The following is a 16096-nucleotide window of genomic DNA, read 5'->3' on the forward strand; positions in this document are numbered from 1 at the left end:
ATATCACTTCAGTGACGTCATGCATGGCAGGCTTCCGCCAGAGGCGCTTCACGAGTTCACACTACTAGTCTACGCCGAGCCACTCACTAGTAGTGATTAGTTGCATGACGCATTTTTCGTGATCGGTGTGATATCTCGAGTCAGCCTTGTCCTAATGTCCCCGCCTCTTTACGATGATACCTGGATACAATAGTATATCGAGTTCTAACTTTTTAGAATTTTTTTAATAGTATGACGTGACAATCATACTTCCTGAAGTAAGTATGACTGCAACAAAACAAATATTTATCAACAATTTATTTTTTCGTCTCGCATTTTCATAACATTCCATTGTTAGGTTCCCCGAACTGCTATGTATCTTGTTTCAACTATGCTGTTTATTAGATTTATTTAATAATCGACACTGTTTATTAGAGACATTTAGATACATTGCAATCGCAGGTACACATCAATTACTTTAGTTATGATAAATCCATTGTACCTTGTTTTCCAGAAATTATAAAAATTTGCAAATGTTCAATAAAATATATACAATATAAAAGGTCTTTTATTTCGTAATCAATATACAAATCAAAATACTGTACCTAAAAGAAACGCGAAGAATTCACATAAAACCATCTACCGCATGTGCTCGGTACACGCGCCACTTTTTTATTCGTCTCTTTTTTTTTTTTTAACTAGGGAAATATAATGGATGCATTTTTTTTTCATGATAAAATTTTAATATTGCGAATAAAAAATAACACAAAATATTTCCCATATCACAAAAACTATCACAAAACATTCTACAATATAAAAACAAATATTACATAAAAAACAAACTCTTCTAGAAAAGGTACACAATAATCAGATTACATAAAAAAATTATTATACAAATATTCAAGAAAAATTTATTCTAAAAATTGCCATATACAATTTACTTCTCTATTAATATTTGTTGTTGATCTTCTGCTTTGCTCAATAGCTGAGTGATGATTACAGGGGAATGATTTGATGTAGCGATCTGGATCAAATTGAAGCAATGCTTTTCCATTTAGACGTATGGTCATCATAATCTGCAATGTGTTTAATTGTCAACATTATTCATTCATTTATACAATATTATTCATTACGCTGAAAGCACTGCTAATCGCAATGGTTTCAAAGATATTTCTGGCTTTCTTAATTGAAGAGGGAATTTCACTCGATTTTAAAGATAAACTGTTTTCGATAAAATCTCTAAAATCATTAATTTTTATTTCATATTTTATCAGAAAACTTAAATAAATTTCTTATTCGTTTTTCACCGTCTTGCCACTGAGAAGAAAGTTTTTCCATATTTCACGATTCCAGGTAGCATATGTTTAAAATTTCTTTCAATTCCTCATCGTCAACAGTATCGTTATATTCTTTATTTAATTTAAAATTACTCTGTTGCATTAACAACTTATAATTAATAACGTGTCACGAGGTAATTTTTTAAATGTGTTCATACTTTCGATTCCTTCAAATTCTTTCACCTTCAACATGCTCTCTATTTTAGCTTCATAATTTCCTTCAGAATTTTTCAAATTAGCAATAGTATTGATAGTTAGAATAATTAATTTATCTGCTATTACCATAGTGATCACTATGGATCTTCTTCCATAGTGATTCTGTAAAGCTTCTGAAAGATAAGAGAGCTCCAGCAGGATGTTGATCATTAGTGCTAAATCGTTAAGAAATTCCAGATTAAAAGTTGGTTTAATAATCCCGAATATTTAATGAACTTTCTGATTCAAAATGTTTGCACAAAGCGGGATAATTCCTCCAACCCTCCATTGCCGTCCGTAAGCTACAAGCTGCTCATCGTGGCCTGAACACACAACTGATCTTTATAGTTTCCACATCAAGTTCTTTAGCAATCATCCTTAACTCGCACTGGTTTTTTGGAGATTGGTGATACATTTTTTTTTTTAATATTATATTTTGGAGCATTTTCTTCACAGTGAAAGCCTTGACGCGGTTTCCAAATCTGCCAACATTTCATCTTCAGAAAGTTTACTTAATATCTTAGTTGCCTCAATCCTGCCTCCTCTACATTGCTACTGTCACTAGTTCTTTGAATACTGTGCAAAATATCGGAATCACTCAGATGAATTGCCAAACTTATAGAGCAAGCTTATCTGCGAAAAGATCTAAACCTCCCAAGCACTTCCTAATTCATTTCACAAATATACGTGGTCTCAATTCTAATCTCAACGATGTCCATTTTCACTTGCAGTCTGCCAGACCCCATGTACTTTTTCTGACAGAATCTCAGTTATCGGTAGATTCAACTACTGCTCATCTCAGATGCCCAAATTATTCACTGTATGATTTCTTTCGCTCAAAGGTGGTACTTGTGCATATATCTGTTCTGATATTCCCTGTCAGAGACTGGTAATCTGGAATCTCCTCTCTTTGATCCTCTGGCTTAAAATCTCTCTACTTCATTGTGTCAAATTCATCTGTTGTCTCTACTGTTCTCCCAACTCCACTAATCACTTGGAGCTCTTTGACTTCCTCTCCTTGCAACTTGACTTTCTCCAATCCAAATTTCCTAACAGTGAGGTAATTTTTCTTGGTGATTTTAATGTTCACAACTCCAGCTGGCTTCCGTTTTCTAGTCACACCGACCCAGCTGGTCGAGACGCTGAGGCTTTTGCAATTACTAATGACCTTGCACAGATTGTTCATTTACCTACAAGAATACCGGACAATCCTAATCATACAGCCAATACACTTGATCTTTTTCTCACAAACAACCCTTCTAAGTACAGGGTCGTAGTGAGAGGTCCTTTAGGCACTTCAGATTACAACTTGGTGACTGTCTCTTCTCCAATGGAACCTTTATCTCATGGCTATTCCCAACCTCGTGTTGTTTGGAATTACAAGAATGAAAAATGGGATGACCTGCGAGACTTCTTTTCTTCTTTTCCTTGGTCGGATTACTGTTTCAAAACTTCTGATGTCAACGTTTGCTCAGATCGTGTCAGTGAAATTATTCTTGCAGGAATGGAATCCTTTATCCCACACTCCACTTTAAAATCTCGTCCTTTATCTAAACCTTGGTTTTCCAATAAATGTGCTAAGGCTGTTCAAGAGAAGAATGTTGCATATCGTAATTGGCTTGTTTCTAATTCTTCAGTTTCATTTTCTGCGTACACCAAAGCTCGCAACAATTGTAAAGCAGTTATTAATCAGTCCAAACTAGAGTTTGAACAGGCTAAGAGTAGAAAACTTGCTTCTTGCCATAATGGTAGCCGAGCATTCTGGTCTCTTGCCAAAGCTAATGGCCGCAACTTTTGCCCATCTCTGCTCCCACCTATGTCCAAACCAGATGATTCTGTTGTCACTGCAGCCAAGGATAAAGCTGACCTGCTAGCATCCCATTTTTCTTTCAACTCATGTATTAATGATCTTGGTAAAACACCTCCCACCATTCCCAACACACTCCATTCAATGCCTCCAGTGGTCTTCCGTCAAAAGGATGTCAGAAGGATTTTGACGAATCTTGATGCTAAGAAAGCTCCAGGTCTCAATGGTATTTCTCCACTTGTTCTCAAAACCTGTGCTCCTGAACTTACTCCTATTCTTTGCCGCCTTTTTTCACTTTCTTATTCCAAAGGTGTTTTTCCTTCTGCTTGGAAATTTGCTCATATCCAGCCAGTTCCTAAAAAGGGTGACAAATCCCTCCCATCCAATTATCGTCCCATTGCAATTACTTCTACTCTTTCTAAAGTAATGGAGAAATTAATTAGCCGCCAACTCTTAAACTACCTAGAAACCTTCCGTCTGATCAACGAATGCCAGTATGGATTCCGTGAATGTCGATCCACTGGTGATATTCTGGCTTATGTTACCCATTTATGGACTAATTCAATGGAAAGGTTTGGTGAAACACAAGTAGTTGCTCTTGACATCTCAAAGGCTTTCGATCATGTTTGGCATAAAGGTCTTCTAAACAAGCTTCCATCTTATGGTTTGTCAACTGTTTTTAGCAATTGGTTATCGAGTTTTCTCTCTGATCGCTCACTGAGGGTGATGGTAGATGGCTCTCTGTCTTCTAACTTCTCCACTAATGCCGGTGTCCCCCAAGGTTCAGTTCTTTCCCCCACTCTTTTCCTTTTGTATATTAATGACCTTCTTCCATTGACTGGAAATCCTATCCATAGTTTTGCTGATGATAGCACATTGCATTCCACTTTCCATTTTGAGAAACCTTGTCCTCAATCAGCTTCAACTTCTTGAAAATTTGCTACCAATTCCTTAAATGCCGATCTTCAGATAATTCTCCAGTGGGGCAAAGACAACTTAGTTGATTTCAACCCTTCTAAAACTCAGTCTTGTCTTATATCTCGCAAAAAGGATTCTTCTGATCCTATGCTTATCTTTAGTGACACTCCGATTTCTAGGCAAAATGATATATCTCTTTTGGGGATTACCCTGACTTCTAATCTCTCTTGGCACAAGCACATTAGAAATATTGCTTCCTCTGCATCTAAAAAACTTGGTTTTCTCTTTCGCTCTCGGCGTTAGTTTTCTTCCAAACAGCTATTCACTCTGTATAAATCGCAAATCCACCCTGCCACGGAATATTGTTCCCACATCTGGGGTGGTGTCCCCAAAACCTCTCTCAGGCTTCTTGATTCCTATGCTTATCTCTGGTGACAATTCGATTTCTAGGCAAAATGATATATCTCTTTTGGGGATTACCCTGACTTCTAATCTCTCTTGGCACAAACACATTACAAATATTGCTTCCTCTACATCTAAAAAACTTGGTTTTCTCTTTCTTTCTCGGTGTTACTTTTCTTCCAAACAGCTGCTCACTCTGTATAAATCGCAAATCTGCCCTGACATCTGGGTGGTGCCCCCAAAACCTCTCTCAGGCTTCTTGATTCCATTCAGAAGAGGGCAGTTAGGTTAATTAATGATTCATCTCTAACAGTCTCATAGACATACTATTTCTGTCTCGCTGTCCTATTCCACTCGCTGTCTCATAGACATACTGTTTCTGCTGCATTCATCTTCTACAGATACTTCCATGGGCACTGTTCTTCTGAATTGGCTTCTATAATTCCTGCTCTCTCTTTCAAAACAATCCGAACACGTGCCGCCACCAGCCAACATCCATTTACTGTCCAACTTCAAACTCACAGAACCAACTTTTCATCTTCCTCGTTTATTCATTCAACTGCCGTTTTCTGGAACAACCTTCCTTCATACATATTTCCTGAAAATTACAGTCTACAGAAGTTCAAGTCCAATGTCAACAAATATCTTCTTTCATCTTCTCAACCTCCAACCAAGCATGGCACTAAGTACTATAGGTTGTAATACCTCTCGTGTTTGGGGTTTACATAAAAAAAAAAAAAAAAAGATATTCAACTACTGTGACCATGTTAACATAGACAGAGAAATTTACTGAAACTCATGAATCACTCACTTTTCCAAAAAACATGACTTCTTGTCGGAGTAAAGGGGAACAACAATACAGGTTCACCAGATTGACCAGAGGCTATTATCCACGTCGGGAATCTTCTTAATCCTCTGACTAGCTATGGAAAGCATATTAACTAACACGACTTCTCAGAATGTGGCTGCATAGGTTTTACAGACACCATTAACGTTGTGGGTGAAAGGGACGGTAATACCTTTCACCCTTAATTCACAATTTCTAATTCCCTAAAGGCCAGATGTGAGGACAATGTGCACAAAGTTGTCTATCGTAATCCGTTCGTTCTACGGAAATTATTTTACCTGTAGAAACCAAGGGGAATTCAAAAAAATTCGCTATGAAGAATTTAGCATTAGCATTAGCATTAGTAGAGGCATTTGATGCAAGAAAGCAAGCTTATGCAGCATCAGCCAAAAAAAAAAAAAAAAACCACTTCCACTTCACCCCTCTGTTCATTCAAAATACCTGTCCAGCTGAGCCTTAAACTTATTTAGGCTATCAACCTCCACTACAAGGGATGGAAGTCTGTTCCACCAAACAACCACCCGCTGGATAAAGGCAAATTTCCGCACGTCTATCCTACATCTGTCCTTCCTCAATTTGAATTTATGCCCCCTCAGGTGATTATTCTGAGCTAGAGGAAGAATCCCATCAGCATTGAGCATGCTCAAACCATTCAAGGCTTTATACACCTCTATCAGATCACCTCGCTGGTGCCTAGTCTCCAGACACTGTAATTTGCAAAACTTAAGCCTTTCTTCGTAAGAGCACCCCTTTGTTCCATTCACTAATCTTGTTGCCCTTCTCTGTACTCGTTCCAGCAGCTCTACATCCTTCTTGAAATGAGGCCTCCAGACCTGTATACAGTACTCTAGGTGTGGCCTGACCATTGCCTTATACAAGGGAATAATCACCTCCTTATCCCTGCTGGAAAAATTCCTGTATATAATTGACAATACTCCATGAGCTACTCTTGCAGCCTGTCTGCACTGCTCAGAGAACTTCATATCTGCCTGCACAACCACCCCCAGGTCCCTTTCATTCTCTACCACTGTCAGTGTAGTACCACAGAGTTGATACGTTGCTCTGGGGTTGCTGTTTCCCATGTGTAGTACTTTACATTTGTCAATGTTAAACTTCATTTGCCACCTCTCAGCCCATCTGCTCAACCTTTCCAGATCCTGTTGCAGCAGCATAGTGTCAGTAGGGTCCTTGACAACCCTTCCAACATTCGTATCGTCTGCAAACTTGGACATTAAGCATGATATACCATCATCAATATCATTTATAAATACAGAAAACAATAATGGACCCAACACTGAACCCTGAGGGACTCCACTAATAACATTAGTCCACGATGAGCAGTGTCCATTGATTACCACTCTCTGTCTTCTCCCCCTCAACCACCCCTTTATCCATAGCAGCAATTTCCCTCCAATGCCACACTGCTCCAATTTGTGCATAAATCTTCCATGTGCAACAGTATCAAAAGCCTTTCTAAGATCCAAGTATATAATATCAAAGATATTCCCCGCATCCAGTTCTTTTGTGACTGCATCATAGTATCCAATCAAATTGGTCAGGCAAGACTTCCCCTTAACAAAACCATGTTGTGTCCGAGCTATAACTGAAGTCTTGACTAGATGATCCTGCAGTGCTTCTTTAACCAGTGCCTCTATTAATTTTCCGAGAACAGAAGTTAAGCTCACAGGTCTATAATTATTTGGGTCAGCCTTTGATCCTCCTTTGTGAATTGGGGTCACATTTGCACATTTCCAGTCTATGGGTACCTCTCCTGAGTCCAAGGAAGATCTCATAATTATGGCTAAGGGTTTGCTTACTTCCTTTGCTGCCTCCTTTAATATAACTGGATAGATCCCATCCACCCCGGGTGCCTTTCTTGTGTTTATCTTCAACAGTTTCTCCTCCACTTTACTCCCAGTTATTTCTAGATTCTGTAGCTTACTGCTAGAGTTGAATACACCTCTGGCATTCCCCTCGCTGAATAACTCCTCATGTGTGAATGTCGATGCAAAATATTCATTAAGTTTGTTAGCTACCTGAGCAGGATCATCAACAGTTGACCCATCAATATCAAGTGGACCAATCTGATTCATCCCCTTCCGTCTAGAGTTTACATAAGTAAAGAACTTTTTGCTGTTTTTCTTTGCATCCCTTGCCAAGGATTTCTCGTAATCTGCCTTCGCCTGCCTAACCTCCTTTGTGACTTGGTTACAGACCAACTTGTATCTATCATAGGCTTCTGTGTCATGTGTTAATTTGTAAGTATCCCATGCATTTTTCTTCTCTGCCATATGCCTCATTAGTTCATCTGACATCCATTTTGGCCTAAACCTTGAACAATATTTCTTAGTTGGTATGTAAAGCCTAGTAGCTTCCAAGATAAGTTCTTTGAATGCTTCCCATTTTGAATTTGCTGTTGGTAACATTGTCAGTTGGTCCCACTGTATAGAATTTAAATACTGTCTCAGTCCATTGTAGTCGCCTTTACAGAAGCAATAACCCTTCCCTTTACCCCTAATGGTAGTTACCTCTTTGAGTAAATCCCACTTCAGCACACTGTGATCACTGCCATCTAGTGGTTCATTTATCTGCAGATTCTTAATGCATGAAGAATCACTGCTGATAATCAAATCAAGAGTATTACTCCCCTCTAGTTGCCTCCCGAACATGCTGATGTAGAAAACAATCATCCAATAAATCCACAAAAGCCCTGCTAGTGTGTGAGTGACCAGCCCCCAAATTCCAGTCAATATCTGGGAAATTAAAATCTCCCATTATAAGACTCTCTGATTTACTGGCCCACTCTATTTCCCTGTACAGTTTCTTATTATACTCATCAGAGTCATTAGGCCTATAGTTGTCTATCAGAGTCATCAGAGCCTATAGTTGTCTATCAGACTCATCAGAGTCATTAGGCCTATAGTTGTCTATCGTAATCCGTTCGTTCTACGGAAATTATTTTAAACGTTTATGTAGAAACCAAGGGGAATTAAAAAAAATTCGCTATGAAGAATTTCGTTAAACAGAGGTCCGATATTATACTCATCAGAGTCATTAGGCCTATAGTTGTCTATCAGAGTCATCAGAGCCTATAGTTGTCTATCAGACTCATCAGAGTCATTAGGCCTATAGTTGTCTATCGTAATCCGTTCGTTCTACGGAAATTATTTTAAACGTTTATGTAGAAACCAAGGGGAATTCAAAAAAATTCGCTATGAAGAATTTCGTTAAACAGAGGTCCGACTGTAATTAACTCAAAAATGAAGCAATTTTAAAATACATAACTGGTCGATTGTGCCATTAAAATTCTGGGGATGGGGCCCCGCTCACCCCACTGTAGTTCCGGCTCTAGATACTCAATAATTAAATTCAGGATTTCATTTGTAAAATAAATAATCGCTTCAACAATGGGCTCGCAAATTCTCAAAAAAAAATAACAATAGGCTCTCGAGAGCACATACGAGCCCACTATAGCTCACCACTGACCTCAAATAACAGTAACTACCGAAAACATGTGCATGATAATTTTCATAAACCAAATTGAGACACTTATCAGAGACCACTGAAGAAGACAAAAACATATTACTATATCTAAATTTCACAAGAAATTATAAATATTAGATCACAAGATATTAGATATTATAAATATTACATTACAAGAGAATTTTCTACAAGAAAAGGAACTGCAAAAATCTTGTATCACAACCAGAAAATCAGCAATGTGCATCTCAAGCTCAAAAGGAATACAGGCTCTCAAATTGCATGAGTTCTTACAGTAAGGAATAAAGGAATAAATTTTTTTCCATAAGAGAATGTCTCCAATCAAATGTATAGTCTTGTTTTGCTTAACTGCTTCTCGGCAAATTGTTCTGTAGATTAGCAAGACCAATTATAAAGGTTTACATACCTTTTCGTCATCCTCTGTTTCCTTAATTATGAAACTATAGTTGCAGATGTAAGAATGCTATTTAATTATTTTTGCAGATGTTATTTAATTATTAGTAATTTATTTCACTTTGCACTGCTATATGATTCATTTGAATAACTGATATTGCTTCCAATCAATTGTATGTTTACTTTAACCAACTGTACTTTAGCAATGAGAAAGTTTCATATTTTCGGGCTTTCAATTGCAAGCTCTTACCAATAAAGGCTTCAGTTCTGAAAATGGACTGAGTAAGCTCAATGCTGATGGAATCCTTCCTCTTGCTTGGACCACACACACATGAGGGGGCATAAATTCAAACTCAGAAAAAATGGTTGCAGGATAAATGTGTGGAAATTTGCCTTCAGCCAGCAGGTAGTTGATTGTTAGAACAAACTTCCATGTGATGTTTTAGTAATGGGCAGTTTAGAATCAAAATCAAAAAAATACCTTTATTACCTTTTGTGCCCTTAAAAGATAATTGTTCTAAATGTCTGCCAGGAGAATTTAACTTCTCATAGCAGACATACCATGATTCTATTTCATCCATATTTATTGTGTAAAATATTCCCCATTTAACTGACAGTAGTGTCACCAAAAATTACTATCAACTATGAGATCAATGCTTTATGCTCTTAGTGATCCTGCTTGCCAGCTAACTGTACAAGGGTTGGCTTTGGCATTGAGTTAGGTAGCTAAGTATTTATGAGCTCTCATTTAGATCCTACAAGAGCAATATCTCTTTTCTTAAATGTTCAAATGTATTCATCAAAATGTATATCTGCTTCATGTACTCATTCCCTATACCTTGCACATATAAAGGGATCTCCTGTAGCATTATATCCAGCTACAAAAAAAAAACAAAAAAAAAAAATTGTTATATTTTACTGTCACCGGAGCTTGTCATATCCATATAGAGCCAGTTCTGCTAAAATGCAGTACATGTGTTCCTAAAAATCTACTCGTTATCGTATTTCGAACATTAAAAACAACAGGGCTTATGGGAAAAATAGGGACAGGGGCAGAGCACTCAAAAAAATGTTCAGCCTGGTAAGTAAAACACTAAAAAAAAGTTAGTAACCCAATAAAATTGCTAACACAGGTTTAAACATATTTAAATAAATAATATTACTGTAAATATAGCACTTTACCTTGACAAGATATGAAGTCTGTTTGATTGATATTTCTGTTCACTGACATTTTTTTTTTTTTTTTGGATTGTAAAATTTAAAATAGTAAAAAAGATAAGCAATCAATAAGGACGAACACAGGATGCACAAATTGCACAAGTGAGATAAGTTATTGAAGCTTGAAAAATAGGAATGAAGAGAAGATTCTAAAAATTTATGTTTTTTATATGATTGAAGATTTTATGGAAGGGGAAACACATTTCACCGTAATAATGTAAAAACCCACAAAATTCCAGCTATCAGTTTTATCGCAAATGGAGTAAGATCGAGTTTACTACCAATTTATAATTATATTGCACTAAAAGAAAAGCCCAATAAACCAGGACCTGCAAAATTATTTTTATTGTTTTATGGTAGTGACATCCAGAAATGTGTTCCTCTGCTCACACTATCATGCCTCATGAAATTTCTGTTCGAACAGAAAAACATGAGCTCCTGATAACAAGAGTCGGCCTATAATATCACGTGTAATCTTGTAAATACAACAAACGACAACAGTGTGTCTCTCCGACCAATATAACTATAGTAAATGGGAAATATAGCTCTCATACATTTGATGTCTGACATTTTTCAAGCTTCGTAAACTTGTATGTATTGCTACACAGGTCGCTACGTTCAGCTTGATGCTGGGTAAAATCATGCACGAGCCAACACAAAAATTGCGTAATACTCGCATTGCTCCCTAATATATCAGTTGTGTTGGAGCAAATTTGCATTGCGAAAATGCACGTTATAGTTATAGCAGAACTGATAGTGTGTAGTGGTCAGCAGAAGTGTGTGCTTTTCTGCAGGCTGTAAAATATCCAGATGTGCAAAATGTAGTACAAGCAATTAAACCTTGATTACTAAGAGAACTGCCTTCAGCCAGCTTTGTGAGTCAAGGAGTTATCACTGCTCTGAGTTCTGCAGTTTTGCAATGCCATGTGTTTTGTTGTTCTGATCTGAGGCCTAACTTTAATTAAAAAATTTAATTAAAACTACAGCACTATACTTTGATACAATATTACTATCACAGTAGTAGTAACTTGGCTTCTTTTTTCAATACATAAGTATAAAAATATGCTCCCTATATTACATTATATTTATGAAGCACTTAATACATTAATAACAGAACTGGATTTATATAAAAGAAAATATTAAAGAACTAAATTTATATCCAGCATTAATGGTTCGCAACGTGTTCCAGGAGCTTAGAGGGGAACAGGCATTCTGTGTGTTATCAGACACTCAGTTCAAAGCACTGATGGATCCAATATCTTTCTCTTTTAGAAGATTTAGGAGAAGTCCAGTTGGCCTGCCTTCCTAAAATCCACTCATGCACACCTTCTCATTGGTAAGCCCTGTTATGTCACTTTGGTGGGAATTAATGTGTAGTGGTTCTCTTCAAGATGCCTGGTCAGTGTGAAGGGGGAAAAGACAAAACCCTTTAGCAGTTTATTAAATATGACAACACGACAAAACAAATGGTCCTCAGTTCTCAGCGGCTTTCACTCTCCCTCGTATGGCAGTGAACGAATCAGAGTGGAAGCAGAGAGTGCTAAGAAACTCTGGGTACAACAAGGCTGCCATGCATAGAAACTAAACTTGACCTGTTACAATGTAAGGTTGCTCATTTGTGAAGATAGGATATTAGAACTGGAAAAGGAATTAGAAAATGTGAATTGGAATATCATTGGCTTGGCTGAAACAAGAAGAAGAAAAACACTTACAAGATTATCAAGTGGAAATGTGTTGTATACCAATGAAAACAGTGAAAAGAGTGAAGGTGGAGACTAAAAAACAACATTTTGGAATTCAAAAGTACATCACCAAGTGTGTGTCAAGATTACTACTAAGGATTTCTAAGAGGTACAAGCTAAAGGGTATAATGATTTATGCACTGACATCGAGCCATGATGATGAAGAGTTTGAAGAAATGTACACCGAAATTGAGAGTCTTCTAGATGAGCAGAACACCCACTAGAATATCATTACCCCGGATTTCAAAGCTAAGGTTGGAAAGAGACAAAACAGCGCAGAAAGAGAAAACTATAGGAAATTTTGGAATTGGTGAAAGAAATGAAAGAGGTGAAAGACTTGTGGAATTTGCAGAAACTCGAGGAATGTCAGTAATGAACACTTTTTTTCAAGAAAGGCTGAACAGAAAGTGGACATGGAAGAGCCCAAATGGATTAACAACTAATGAAATTGACTTCATCCTCACTAACAGAATATATATCGTGAATGACATTGCCATCCTGAACAAGGTAAACATTCAAAGTGATCATAGAATGGTAAGATGCACACTTGATATAGATGTAAGAAAAGAAAGGAAAAAACTGACTCGAGTAAATAATGCGAAGGTTTTTGAGATAACGGAAGAGGATAAAGAGCAGTATGTACTGGAACTTCTGATTAGTTTAACTTCTGTTCCAGGAAAATTAATGGAGGCACTGGTTAAAGAAGCACTGCAGGATCATCTAGACAAGACTTCTGTTGTATCTCGGACACAGCATGGTTTTGTTAAGGGAAAGTCTTGCCTGACCAATTTGACTGGATACTATGATGTGGTCACAAAGGAACTGGATGCAGGGAATAACTTTGATATAATATATTTTGATCTTAGAAAGAATTTTGATACTGTTGCACATGGAAGACTGCTGCATAAATTGGAGCGGTGTGGCACTGGAGGCAAATTGTTGCTATGGATAAAGGGATGGTTGAGTGGGAAAAGACAGAGAGTGGTAATCAATGGATACTGCTCATTGTGGACTACTGTTATTAGTGAAGTCCCTCAGGGTTCAGTGTTGGGTCCATTGTTGTTTTTTGTATTTATAAATGATATTGATGATGGTATGTCAAGCTTAATGTCCAAGTTTGCAGATGATGCGAAGGTTGGCAGGGTTGTTAAGGACACTAATGACAGTACGCTGCTGCAACAGGATCTAGAAAAGTTGAGCAGATGGGCTTAGAGGTGGAAAATGAAATTTAACATTGACAAATGTAAAGTACTACATATGGGAAGCAGTAACCCCAAGTAACGTACCAACTCTGGGGCACTACACTGACAATGGTAGAGAATGAAATGGACCTGGGGGTAATTGTGCAGGCAGATATGAAGTTTTCTGAGCAGTGCAGACGGGCTGCAAGAGTAGCTCATGGTGTCTTCTGAATGATAAACAGGAATTTTTCTAGCAGGGATAAGTAGGTGATTATCCCCTTGAATAAGGCAATGGTCAGGCCACACCTTGAGTACTGTATACAGGTCTGGAGGCCACATTTTAAGAAGGATATAGAGCTGCTGGAATGAGTACAGAGAAGGGCAACAAGATTAGTGAATGGAACAAAGGGGTGCTCTTACGAAGAAAGGCTTAAGTTTTGCAAATTACAGTGTCTGGAGACTAGGCACTAGCGAGGTGATCTGATAGAGGTGTATAAAGGCTTGAATGGTTTGAGCATGCTCAATGCTGATGGGATTCTTCTTCTTGCTCAGAATAATCACCTGAGTGGGCATAAATTCAAATTGAGGAAAGACAGATCTAGGATAGATGTGCAGAAGTTTGCCTTTAGCCAGAGGGTGGTTGGTTGGTGAAACTTCCCGAGACCTTTCAGGACCAAAATATCGACAAGGAATACAACAACTTTCAAAGTGATAAAGCCAAAGAAAATTATAGGTAAAAAGAAATCCAAGGAAGAAAAAATTACCAGAGAAACACTTGTCACAATGTACCAAAGAAGGACAAAATTGAGTATACTGAGTTATGCAAAGCCATCAGAAAGAGATTGAGAAAGAACATAAGATTTAACCAAAAAAAAAAAAGAAAAGGCGCCTCCATAGCCAAGTGGGCAGGAGCAGCAGTGTGTAGCACACACTTCTTGATTAGACTGGAGTTCGAGCCCGTGACCACCAAATACGGAGGATGCTGAAAGGTCAGGGAATGAGCACCGCATATCCACGGAGCAATATGGCTTTAGTTGCTAATGCTCCTAAACATCAACTAACAACAACCCCAAAAAAAAAGTAAAACAAAGGACTTAAACAAGAAGTCATGAGCAGTAATACAGAAAGACAAATGATACTGAAACTGAAGAATAGCAATGGTGTACTTATATAGCAGAAATAGCAGAAGACTACTATAGAGAATAATACAAGGAGTGAGGGAATGATGTCAGCAGTGGGGAAGATGGATCACAAATTAGCAACACATATGACATACACAATATCATTCCTGATGAGGTCGAACATGCACTGAACAAAATGAAGGCTCAAAAAGTCCCAGATGAAGAAGTTACTGTACAGTTGTTAAAATTAGGAGGAAGAGACATGGCACAAAAACTGGCAAGCCTCTTCACAAAATACATCAGGAAAGACATGACGCCTAAAGAGTAGAATAATGCAGTCATAATTTTGCTGCATAAAAAAGGAGATAAATTAATAATTGAAAATTATATACCAATTAGCTTGTAGTCCACACATCTACAAGTTGTTCACAAGTGTCATAACCTAAAACAGATTAGAAAGAATACTTGATGAGAATCAAACAAAAGTGCAAGCTGGATTTAGCACAGGGATCTCAACTATGGATTACCTTCACATAATATCACAGCTACTGGAGATAGCAAATAAATATAAAACATTATGCCTGACATTTGTGGATTATTAAAAGGCATTTTATTCCATATAGTATAAGACAATGTTTCGAGCACTGGAAAAACAGGGCATAGACACTCCGTACATTATGATTTAGAAGAAAATATATGAGAACATCCCTCCTTTATTAGACTATACAAAGAGAGTGGCAAATTTCAAATCGAGAAAGGAGTTTGACAAAGACACACAACATCTCCAAAGTTGTTTTTCTGCTGCCCTTGAGGAAGTTTTCAGAAGATTGGACTGGGCGCAGATAGGAATCAATGTGAATGGAGAGTACCTAAGCCATTTACGATTTGCAGATGACATTGTGATCATAAGTCACGATCCCAAAGAATTAGAGGAAAATCTTAATCAGTTATGCAGAGTTATTAAGGATTCGGACTAAAGATGAAAGTCATTAAAACAAAATTAATGATGAAAAAGTATGTCACAGGAAAGGACATTGAAAGAGTATAAATTGAAAAGGAGGATTCATGTGCATATGGATAGCATTCAGGAAAAATAGTCACATACTGGACTAATGTATACTCCCCACCATTACTTATGGAAGAGAAACTTAGGCATTCACCAAAAGAATGGAAGAGAAGCTGAAAACTACACAGCAAAGAATGGAATGAATTAGGTTAGGAATCAGACTGTTGAATAACAAGAGAAACACATGCCTTGTCGATCAATTCGTCACTGGAGGATTGTGCAAGGCTCAAGGGGTAGAATTTTACTCAGCCTTTTCTGTGCTTGTTAACAGGAGAGACTGCTTCTACAGGGATGGGATACACTTAAATAGAAAGGATGCGAGAATATTTGCTGATGCTATCGAGGCAGAGATAGGCGGGTCGGAAAACTGCTAGTTTGGCGAATACACG

The 16096-nt window shown here is 37.6% G+C and overlaps 1 protein-coding gene across 1 annotated transcript in view; it reads right to left on the reverse strand.

The window, feature by feature from the left end:
• Positions 1 to 16096, reverse strand: part of Dhc98D (Dynein heavy chain at 89D) — a 971787-nt gene that overhangs the window by 36556 nt on the left and 919135 nt on the right. The gene's annotated exons all lie outside the window — the stretch shown is intronic.

The sequence above is a fragment of the Mastigoproctus giganteus genome, chromosome 2, assembly GCF_048544385.1.
Source record: "Mastigoproctus giganteus isolate SK-2022 chromosome 2, ASM4854438v1, whole genome shotgun sequence".
NCBI classification, from domain to species: Eukaryota; Metazoa; Arthropoda; class Arachnida; order Uropygi; family Thelyphonidae; genus Mastigoproctus; species Mastigoproctus giganteus.